Source organism: Macaca thibetana, chromosome 14, assembly GCF_024542745.1.
Source record: "Macaca thibetana thibetana isolate TM-01 chromosome 14, ASM2454274v1, whole genome shotgun sequence".
Taxonomy (NCBI): domain Eukaryota; kingdom Metazoa; phylum Chordata; class Mammalia; order Primates; family Cercopithecidae; genus Macaca; species Macaca thibetana.
Genome location: NC_065591.1, coordinates 68,313,104 through 68,324,941, shown reverse-complemented (window position 1 = coordinate 68,324,941; position 11,838 = coordinate 68,313,104). Strand labels below are relative to the sequence as shown.

Below are 11,838 nucleotides of genomic sequence, written 5' to 3'. Positions count from 1 at the left end.
CCTGCCACACACACATCAGGGTCCCGAGGGGCTCCCAACAAGGGAGGGAGGGAAAGAGAGTGAGTGTGTGGGCAGATGCCAGTGTAGGACGGCGAGCCTCCTGGGGTGCAGACACACAGGGACACCCTTTTCACAGGGACACACCAGCCTCTCGGGGAGAACCAGCTTGTGCTGGTGGAAAGGGATTCACGTGGCTGGGGCCCTCCTCCTTTGCAGAGTGATGGATGGCCTGCAGGGCAGGCAGCGTGGTGTGAACACAGGGTTCAGGCAGGCAGCGTGGTGTGAACACAGGGCAGGCCTGGCAGCGTGGTGTGAACACAGGGTTCAGGCCTGGCAGCGTGGTGTGAACACAGGGCAGGCAGTGTGGTGTGAACACAGGGCAGGCAGCGTGGTGTGAACACAGGGCTCAGGCCTGGCCCTGACTGTTGTGTGGCAGATCTTGCTCCTGTCTGGGCCCGTTGGGCTCTTCGGCTGGACTCGGTCCTCAGCTCCCCCATGGTCCTCTTCTCCCTTCCCTTACGTGGAGGGCCTCTCCTCCTGTTCTCCTCCCTGTGTCCTGAGGAGTAAGCCCTCCTCTGGCCTTGCCTCCCTACCAGCGCCCACCCCACTGCTCGTCTCCACTCAGAACTCAACTTCTCAGAAGCTGGCGGCTGCCGCTGACTTCACTTCCTCACCTCCCACTCCCTCCCCGGCCCCCACAGTCTGACTTCCACCCCCTCAGGCCAGAGGGCTCTTCGAAAGGTCTCCAGTGACCTCTGTCCATGTCACCAGATCCAGGGGCAGTTTTAGTTCCCAACTTGACTGCTTAGCAGTGTTCACTCTGCTGCCCTCCTTTTCCTAAAAACTCTTTCTTCCCTGGCCTTCTCCTCTGGCGCGAGCTCATCCTCCCCTTCTTGGGGCCTCCCTTGCTACCCAGACACTAACGACACCCAGTACACACCTCGAGCTCCCACCCCACTGGGCACCAGGCTCCCGTCGCTCTGGCTGCTCACTCAATGATTCCTTCTGGGGCTTCTTAGCACCACAGACTGCAAAGCTCCAGCAACCCTTGAAACCTGGTCCTCCAACATCCTCAGTCAGACAGCCCAACACCATCCCGGGCTCCTGGCATCTCCACACCTACCCCCATCCATTAGCAAGTCTGGAGCCTCCAGAGCCTCTGAGGAGGCAGGTGGGCGTCCTTGCCCCGACCCAGGCCTCAGGCTCAGATCCTGCACACAGCATGTGTGTGTGCCTAGCAGCCCCCACTCCATCACCCATCCCTTCTCTGGCTGGCTTCTCCACCTCCATGCCTCCACCCTGGCCCAAGCCACCACCCCTCTCAGGTGGCCCGCCGCAGGGCTCCTAGACAGGTCCCTTCCATTCATCTCTACCCGGCAGCCAGAATTATCTTTTAAAAACACAAACATGGGCCGGGCGTGGTGGCTCATGCCTGTAATCCCAGCACTTTGGGAGGCCAAGGCGGGCAGGTCACTTAAGGTCAGGAGTTGGAGACCAGCCTGGCCAACATGGAGAAACCCCATCTTTACTAAAAACACAAAAATTAGCCAGGTGTGTGGTGGGCGCCTGTAATTCCAGCTACTTGAGAGGCTGAGGCAGGAGAATCGCTTGAACCCAGGAGGTGGAGGTTGCAGTGAGCTGAGATCGTGCCACTGCACTGCAGCCTGGGCAGCAGAGCAAGACTCTGTCTCAAAACAACAACAATAACAAAAGCCACAGACATGATGGACAGGACAGGTTGCTGCTGTTAACCCTTCTGGGCCGTCCCATCGCCCTGAGACTAAGCAACCTTTCATGCAGCCTCCAAGGCCCTGCGCTGTCCAGCCAGTGACTGCCCCTCGGCCCGGCCTCTCCTGCCACCTTCTGCTGCTCACCAGCTGCTCATGGGCCTCCTCCCGAAAGCACACCGTGTTCTTCCTACCTCCGGCCGCTTGCTCTTGCTGTTCCTGTACCTGGAATGCCCTTTGTCATCCTGGTCTCAGTCAAATGCTGCTTCAGTCAGGAGGTGGCACAGGTCACACACTCTAGACAGGCCCTGCTGTCACCCTCCAGCTCATTTCCCAGTGTGGTGGCCTCCACAGCACTTGTAACTACTGACATTTCTTGTTTGCCAGTTGGCGGAGCTTGCCCTGCCCACATAAGACTCAGGAGATCCTGGACTGCCGAGGCATTGGCACATCTGTCCATCGGTGCTCAGCACCCAGGGAATGTGACCTCTTGAGTCTCCTACACACCAGCCACCTTCCATCAAGTCCCCTGCCCTGGTCTGTCCTTTCAGGCACTACTGAAAAGCCCAGCTCCCAGTCCTCACCCCGCCCATCCTGTCTCAGAACCGGGAACCTGCAGATCTGGCAGCCATTTGTCATCCTACGCCCCCTCAGCTGATGGCTTTTCCACTCCTGGACAGAAACTTTAGAAAGTGCCAGAAATGTTTTCATCTTCTTGGCTCAGAGGGAGGGAGGAGGGCGGAGATAAGTCACAGTGGGCACCACCTGACATGGGAGCCTCCCAGACCTCCAGGCAGGCAGGGGAGGGTCTCTGCACCCCAGTCCTGCATGTGAGCTCGCCGGGTGCACACACTTGTCATGGGTGTGGAACACCACATGCCCCTCTACTTGTCTAGAGATGAGGTCACAGACACACGCACAGACACACACACACACACACACACACACACACACACACAGACACAGAATCTCTGCAGGAGGGGCTCAGGACAGGCTGGATGGGAACTTGTCTTGGAGCCACATTTATAAAGCAGTTATCAAATTTTTGCTTGCACTGTATGTTATAATCTGATTTTTATTTTTTTGAAGCCAAGTTTCCTAAAAGTGTTTTTATCCCCACTTTATGTATTTCCCATATCTGCAGAAGTGATTTGTCTTTCTCTCCGGGGATTTTGAGGAGGCTGGTGGAGATTGGGGGAGGGGACAAAGGCCCCCCACCCCAGTAACCATGTCTTGGTGTAGCCACCGACTCAAGCAGCAGTACCCACGGAAGCACTTTTCACCAGACATCACAGAGACACTCCACACAGTGGCCCCCTCTCTCTGCCCTCGCCAAACAGGTGCAAAAACCTCCCCTGCCAGCCGGGTTGCTGTGAGACCCTGGCTGTCCCTCGGAGCCTGGCTTTCTTCTCTGGGTAACAGCAGTGACCCAGCTCCACCCTGTTCCCGGCACCTGTGGGCAGCAAGTGAGAAAAGGGAAGTGTGCAGGAGTCCAGGGTCCCTACCCTGGATCTGTATAATATCTGGGAGTCACAGAAGCCCTCACCATGGCCTCCCAACCTCCCAAGATGATGTCCTGAGTAGGGGCGGAAGCTGGGGTAACTCCCTATCTCCTAGGAGGCCACTGTGCTTGAAGCCGCACCTGAGGATGAGTCAGCAACGGCACGGCCTTGGAGAAGACACTTCACCTTTCCCAGCCTCAGATCCCTAAAGTTCTAGGTAGGGCAGGTGCCCACGGCCAGGCTGCTCGGGGCCCAGGAGCACGAAGGAAGTGAAAGGAGCGCCCCGTCAGCAGGGTGGGGCTGTAAATACCCACGACTGCGGCTTTCAGTGGTCGCTTTATGATTCTTGTTTCTCCTTTTTCCCCAGAGACCCTTGGTAAGACTTCATAAACCAAGAAATCAAGGTGGCCTTTGCCAAAGCCTGTCAGGACACGGAAGACCTTGGCCAGGCCCTGAGGAGAATGGTGTGGGGCAGGTGCCTGCACCAGCATGGAGCCTCCTGTGTATACCCCCTTCCCCTCCCTGCTCCACTTCCTTCAAAGACTTCCTTGCTGAGCTCCCTGGTGGCCAAACCGTAAGTGCCCAGAGTGATAGTAACTGATGCGAATATTCCCATACGAATCCTAGAGCTGAACTTGCCTCTCGACACAAAAACAATAAAAATAGAAACCCTCTCCTCCTTTCACATGGTGCTTTGTTCTCAGCAAATGGTTTTGATGCAGAGAGCTCATTACCATGAGAGCAGACCCTGAGGAGCCCCGTGCCCACTGTCTAGCTGCAGGGCCCAAGGCCCAGGGGGGAGGAGGTCATTTGCCCCAGGTGGCACAACTGCTTCCGGCAGAAGCAAGGCTGGGACGAGGAAGGGAAGCCCAGCAGACAAGGGCTCCAGGCTCAGCTGGGCCTCCCACTTGCGACATATCTGTTTTGTCATCTCTAAAAGGGGCATTGAGAGGATTCAGAGCTTCTAACACAGGGCCTGGCCCTGTGTTCGCATTTCCCTTAGGAAATGCTCAAAGTACGCTGCCTCCTTCCCTGCCTTTCTCCCCAAGCCAGCCTAAACCTTTGGGGGTCTTGTGAGCACTGTGTCATGAGTCCAGGCCTTGGGACACAGGAATTCAGAAACTCAAGATGGAGGAGGGAAGGTGAGAATTCCTCAGATCTCAGGAAAATGAGATGAGAGTTCTGTCTTACAGGAAAAAAAAAAAAACTCAACAGCCAACTTATTAAATTGGCTTCTAACATCAAAGAGTGTTCACCAAATATCCGCGGGTGATTTCAGAGCAGGCAAGATCAGGCACACGTGGAATTCATTTTCCAAACTGAGGGGAGAGGGGCATGGACCAAGCGGGCAGGTTAAACCCCAAACAAATGTATCCTTTCCTCAAAAGACCCTTTAGGATGGGAGAACTGGCACAAAAACTTTGAACTGAACTGGTGGTTGTTGGGAAAATGTTCTGCCTGAGGGCCGCTGTGCCCACAGAGGCCAGGGTGCCCGTATGTGTGTGTGTGTGTGTGTGTGTGCGCACGCACGCGCACGCACATATAAGAAAAAAGAGGTATGTAAGGATGTGATGATGTATGTAGAATTGGCTTTGGGAGATGCCACTGCCTGTCTCTACCTGTGCAACTTTGGGCCTAACCTTTCTATGCCTCAGTTTGCTCAAATGCAAAACAGAGCCGGTTACTCTTCCATCCCATACCATCATGAGAGTTAAATGAGAGGACTGTGGAAACACCACACCTGGCCCTGCGAGCCTGCAGGAGTGTTGAGCAGGGAGGATCTGCACACATGTGTCTGTGGAATGTGCCCATGGCTTGTGTGTGATTATGTCTGTGCATGTGGTACAGCTGTGGGGACAGGGACAGAGATGTGGCCCTGGTTTCTCCACAGGCCCTCTGGGTGGCCCCCTTTAGGCCTACGGATTTTCTCTTGGGGCTCCAGTTTCTTCATCTGTAAAATGAGCATGTGGTCTAGGTGACTCCTAAAGCCCCTCTGGGTGCATAGCTGTGTGTCTGCCGTGAGCATCCATGAGCATATGCATGGATTCGTGCCCTGGCACCACAGCTGGACAGGAAGAGACCAGAGCTCGACCAGGACTCCTCTTTCTCACTGCTGTGGACTGAAGGCCTGTGTTCTCCGCCCACATTCCTATGTCAAAACCCCAGTCCCAATGTGATGGTTTAGGAGGTGGTACCTTCGGGAGGTGATGAGATTATAAGGCTGGAGCCCTCACAAACGGGATTAGTGCCCTTGTGAAAAGAGGCCAGTGAGGTAGCTCTTTCCACCAAGGGAGAGCACAGCAACAAGGGGCCATCTGTGAACCTGTAAGAGAGGCCTCACCAACACCAGGCCCTGATGGCAACTTGATCTGGGACTTCCAAGCTCCAAAACGGTGAGAAGCAAATATCTATTGTTGAAGCCCTCCAATCTGTGTTACTCAGTTACAGCAGCCCAAGCTGACTAAGACACCTGCCAGGCGCCGAGTGGCCCAGGCTGGTCTGTTGGTGCCTCTAGGCCTTCTGTTCCTCACTGCACAGGAGGGCCCAGGCCCCTGCCCTAACTGCCTTATGAGGCTGCTGTTAGATCAAGGAGGCAGTGCGTGTGAACACACACTCGACTGAGAAGTGTAGTGCAGATGTGACTTGGGGGGGGTGGGGTGGGTGAACAGATCTGTGTGACCTTGTATATTTAAGTGGACGCCGGAGCTCAAAGGGCCCTTTGCAGGCAAGTGACAGTGAGCCTGTGCCTGTACCTGTGGACATGTGTGGGTTGTCATTGTGTCTGTGTCTGCATGTATGTGCTCGTCTGTAGACATCTGTGCACGTTGTCTATGTATATGTGCATTTATGTGTCCGTGTGTTTCTGTGTATATGCATTTATGGCTTTGGTGTGTCTACATGTATGCAGTTTTACTGTGTATGTTATATGTCTGAGCATGTCTGAGCATCAAAATCTGGGGCAGTGGTACATCCCCTCCTGTCCCAAAATCTGAGGCAGTGGCACATGTATCTGTGTGCATACCATGTGTGCCCATATGTGTGATGTGTGTCCAAGTACCTGTTGTGTGCATGTGTGCTGTTTGTCAGGGTGTGACTAGATTCAGCCATGGGTCTTCGTGCTCTTGGGCCCTCTGGAAGGTTGTATGGTGGGAGCAGCTCTAGCCCCTCTGCTCACTCCCTGAACTGCCGTTGCTGAGAGAGGCTGAGTCAGCTCTGTTCTTAGAGGCTCCTAAGGACTCTAGGAGGAAACTCTGGCTCCAAAGCTGACATACTGCATGTAACTAGACTCCCTACATTGGTCCGTTTTCACACTGCTATAAAGATACTACCTAAGACTGGGTAATTCATAAACAAAAGAGGTTTAATTGATTCACAGTTCTGCATGGCTGGGGAGGCCACAGGAAACTTACAATCATGGCAGAAGGCAAAGAGGAAGCAAGGCAACTCTTACATGGTGTCCAGGGAGATAGAGAGAGAGAAGGCGGAAGTGCCCAACACTTATCAAACAATCAGATCTCATGAGAACTCACTCACTACCATGAGACTGGCCTGGGGAAATCCCCCACCCATGATCCAATCACCTCCCACCAGGTCCCTCCCTTGACACGCAATTCAGATTACAATTCGAGACGAGTTTTGGGTGGGGACGCAGCCAAACCATATTCCCCCAACACACACCAGGGTTCTCACCTCTCTCCAACCTTCCTCCATCAGTTAGGGACAAAGGAAGATAGGCCCATGCCCACCTGGATCCTGCATCGTGCCCCAGTCCAGGGCTGGCCGTTTCCTCCTGGGAGGCTTTATGTCTCATTTATTCCCCATTTACCTGCTACCTGCTATGTGCCAGGTGTGTGGCAGGTGCTTCACGCACACTGACTAAACCATGCCCACCCTCTAAAATGAGAGTTATTTGTGCACTTTACAGATGAGGAACTGGAGGCTTCGAGGGTGAAGTGCCTTGTATGTGTCAGCCCATCTGTCTCCGATCTGAGGTGGTGATGCAGGGCTACAAAAGCCCAGAAAAACAGCAATGGTCCCTGGAGGGTTCCCAGGGGAGGCAGCCTCAGTGAGCACACAAGTTCCTCTTCTGCAGAACAGGAATGAGGATAGCACCTTTCAGGTGAGGCTGAGGAAATCCTCAGGAGGAGCCAGCCCAGCATTCGCATGGGCTTCCATGGACATGTTCAGACAGGACCCCAGAGATACAGCCCCAAGTCATGGCTTACATGATGAGTCAATGCCAGCTGGTGCCAATGAAGGCCCCTGCCTTCCCCTCAGCAGCCTGTGACCATTCACCTGTCCCTTGGAGTACATTCCCAGCAAGGGGACATTTCTAGAGGTTGGGTTCTTGCTATGGCAGATGGAGCTATGGGCTTCCAGAAGGTCCTTGCAGGGCTGGGTGATCTGGAATTGTTTGGTCCCTGGTTCTTCAGGTGGGCACACTTTGGGATGGACTCCTTAGAAAAGTCCAAATACTTTAGCCCTACATAGGCTGGCCCCACCTCATCTGCCCCCTACACAACCAACTCTTTGGCTATGACACACTCCTTACTCTTCTGTAAACCCCTCATGATGCTACATCTTTGCTCTTGTTATTTTCTCTACCGAGATGACCTTGTCCCTTTTTCAACACCTGGTGAATGCCTCTACATCCTTCAAAGTCTAGCTAAAATGCCACCTCTTCCTGAAACCCTTTCCCAATCCTCCTCGGTATGGAATTAGTAGCTGCCATGCCTGACCCTCACTTGACAGGAGGGACCTTATCTAGTTCCTTCCTTCAGTCCAATGCCCAGGAAGAGGCATGTACTAGAAAGCTGAATTGATGAATGAACAAATTAAGGAACTAACTAGCCCAAAGGCGTCTAATACATAATCTCCCTTCCAGCAATGCCAGCCCCTGAGGTCGCCTTCCTGGTTTCTCCTCTGCTGTTCTCTGCATCTGGGCTTGGTTGATCTGATGCGTAGCTGGGATCCCGGCACACCAGGCACAGGCAGCATGTCAGCTCATGGCTCCCCTTGCAGCCCTGCCTCCCCTCACCACTGCCCTCATGCTGCAATGGACGCCCTCACCTCCAACCCCTGTACGGGCCTGGAGGCTCTTTCCCAGCTCCCTGTTTCCCACTCCTGGCTAACTCCTTCCTCTCCAAATCTCTGTTCCTCTGCCAATTCCTCCAGGAAGCCTTCCCTGACACAATCCCTTTCACCCCAATGTGCTGTGGGAGGGGTACCTCCTCTGGCCCCTCAGCCCTGGGCCACCCTGTCCGTCACTGACTACACTCTAGGTATGGTCTTGTGTCAGCCTCTCCCTGCAGAAGGGGGCTTCTGGAGGGCAAAGGTGGGTCTGAACCCTGTTTGTGTGACCCCAGTGTCTGGCCAGTAAAGTTCAGTGGGAAAGAAATATGACAGACCAGGGAAGGTGAAGGAGGCCACTGTGGAGGCAGGTGAGCCTCCCTTTAAGGAAATCCATGTGCATGACAATCCAGATTTGCTCAAAAGACAGAGTGGAGTCTACACTCTCACAAAGAGGGAGGTGAAGTGACACAGAGCTGGAGGGAAAGGCCACACATGTACTGAACGCCTGCTGTGTGCACTGTCTCAGGACCCTGCATCTTCATTAAGCCGTGAGGACACGAGGCTCTGAGAGAAGACTGACTAGCCAAGTGGGCTGCTGCGTTCACCGGGGCTGTGGGACACCCAAGCCCGGCTCCTACTCAAGGGCTGGCCATGCCACCTCCCATGTAGGCTGTGACCTGGACTTCCTTGCACAAGTCCCTCTTGCTGGAGGCCCCAGTCCATCAAGACCAGCGCAGGTTTCCGCGGCCTGAGAGACTCTTTGAGCCATCCACTAGGGGGCAGGCAAGTTGTTCCAGAGTCAACCAGGAGCCCCTCGGGCAACCCTGGAGACTCGTGGACTCCTCCCCACCCCTCCCCAGCCCACAGGCTCCCGGGGCTCAGCAGGGAGAGGGAGGAGGGGGATACACGGAGTGATGGGGCACCCCACGGAGGAGTCCCACATGGGGAACCTCCCTGAATGACTGAAGCACAGAGAGAGTTCTTCAACAGCTCTCTATTTCTCACTGGCGCACTGGGGAGCTGGATGTGGTTTTAGGCTCTGTCAACGTGCAGAGTGTGGGCTCAAGGATATGGAACCTGGCCCCTGTGCATGTGAAACAGCAGATCTCAGGGTCCCCTCCCCACTGGAAAGGACTGGCCCAAGTTGGCATGTGTCCAGGATGTGTCCAGCCTCCAGACACTGACATTTTCTATGACATAACGCATAGGTGATCATTTGATACCATTCTTTCCCGGATGCTGGCTCCTGTGGCCTATCACACTCTCTCCTGGGAGGCAGGTGTGACTACCCCATCCACAGACAGGAGAAGCATCTCTGATCTGTGCACATTTCCTGGTGAGCCACAGGTTACCCTGACTGCTCTGCCTAGTCTCCTGGCGCAGAAACAGGTGATGGCCCTCTCTTCCCTGTCCTTCTCATGACAACTCTCCACCACCTCCACAATCAGTCATCAAGTCCTGCGCAGCCCGTCACTATGGTCTCCGACTTCGGTGCACAGCAAGGGCACCAGGCTTCGTGCTGCTCTCTTGCCTCTATTCCCACCACTAGTCTACCTGCAGCACAGATCTTGCGACGTCACTTTTCGACTTAGCAAGTGTGCACTACTGATGGCCAAGGGCCTTTGCTGAGGAGCCCCCGCCAGCTGGCCCTGCCAGATCTCTCCCCTGGCTGCCCAGCCCCTTTCTATCCCTATGCCCTGGCCCATCTTGTCCTTCAGATCCCCAATTTCAACCTAGAGGGTTTTTATTCTAAAAAAGTATTCCTATCAGTAGTTTTAATTACCCATTAAGGCCTGGAACCAGCGGGCTAGAGATAACCTTCCCCATCACTTTTGTGTCCGGGTACAAAATCCTTCCAGCTTGAGGAATATCACAATATCCTCTCAGCATATTTTCAGAATTGTTATTACAGACATGGGCTGGTGGGAGCTGGCCATGGGGGCAGTCTCTGTTCTTCCCATGTGTCCACCATGAGCCCACACTCTTCACTTTGACAGAAACTAAAACCACATCCAACTCCCCAGTGCACCAATGAGAAATGGAGAGTCGGTGAAGAATTTCTGGGAGCCAGAGAAGACAGCGCATCATGGCTCACCATGCAGCCAAACTTCATGAACTTTTTAAAGCCTCAGTTCTCCTTCCAGGAGTCCCTTCCCTGGAAGCTGCTTTACCTTTTTCCATCCTTTTTCCATCACTCCCTTGTCCCCAGATCTCCATGTTGTCCCTGAGCCACCAGCACCGAGCCTCAGCTTCCTGGTTCATTGGTGGTTACCCAAAGAAAACTACAAGACTGATCCAAGGTCCAGGAACCCTTTAAAGGGCCGGCTCAGGTCTCCCCAGGCACTGTCTCCAAGGCTTCCCCTGTGGGCAGCCCATGGGAGGGTCTTTATTTCACTAGAAAGAAGGAACTAATGTGGATAGAATATCTGCAACGTACCTCTCACTTCCATCATGCAAGGCAAAGATTATTCTCGCTCTATTTTCGATGCAGCTACTAAGACTCAGTCCAAGGTCACCCAGCAAGCCAGGGGCAGAACTGGACCTCAACTCCAAAGCCCCCACCACCTGCACCACCCTGGTGGCCTTACGGGCCCCAGTCAAGTACTATATGGAAAAAGGTGACTCAGACAAGGTCACCAGCTGCAAGGTAGGGCCCAGCGAACGGAGCTGGAGTAGGGTGCAGAGGATGGGGCAGGTGAGGCCAGGTGAAGCCAAGGCCAGCAGCCAGGTCTCTGGATGTGGATGGAGGAGTTGAGGGGGCAGATGCCGGAGTGTGCTGTGGACCCAGGTCAAGGTCAGAACTTGCAGGGTAGGCTGGACATGGAAGAGTGAAAAGGCAGAGAAACAAATGAACTCTGGCCACCCGCCTGGGGAAGCGCACTGAAGGGCTGTTTATTCCCACAGCCACCATGCCCTCTCATTCGGCCTCCTGGACTTACGTAGCAGGGAAGTGAAGAGCCTTTTGAACTGGAGGCTCGGCTTTTTTTCTTTCTTTTTAGTGGTATGGAAACCCCACAATGTAGTTTCTGCAGCCCTCACCTCTGGTAACTCTAAATCAGGTGAAAGAGGGAGAGATAGATGGGAAGGAAGAGAGAGAGGGGGAGGGAGAGGCAGGAGAAAGAGAGAGGGAGAGGGACTTCGAAAGAGCTAACTGGGCACAGCTGGGGAGAGCAGGAAAGGGGAGAGGAGATGGTGGAGGATGTATGTGGGTTTGTGATATAGAACCTGGCCCCTGTGTGTCGTGAAAGAGACAGGAAAACGGGAAGTGTGACGTGGACTCAGACGCCCTGGGCCATCAAAGGCTTTTAAGCAGGAGGGTGACCTGGTCAAACCTGTGTTTTGGAGAGACTCCATCTGGCTGCCATGTGGGGCCTGAGTGAATGAGCGGGAAAAGAGAGATCCTGGGCCAGGAAGCAGTCCTGGGGAAAGGGCCAGGGGAGAAAACGCCAGGCCAAAGAGTGAGTGGGAGCTCCGGGAGCTTCCATGTTTAGAGATCAGGTAGAGGAGGAGGAGGAGGAAGAGAAGGGCCCGCAGCA

At 54.3% G+C, this 11,838-nt stretch overlaps 1 pseudogene; it reads left to right on the top strand.

Annotated features, from left to right (window-relative positions):
• Positions 1-11,838, top strand: part of LOC126936501 (guanylate cyclase 2D-like) — a 63,443-nt pseudogene that overhangs the window by 44,340 nt on the left and 7,265 nt on the right.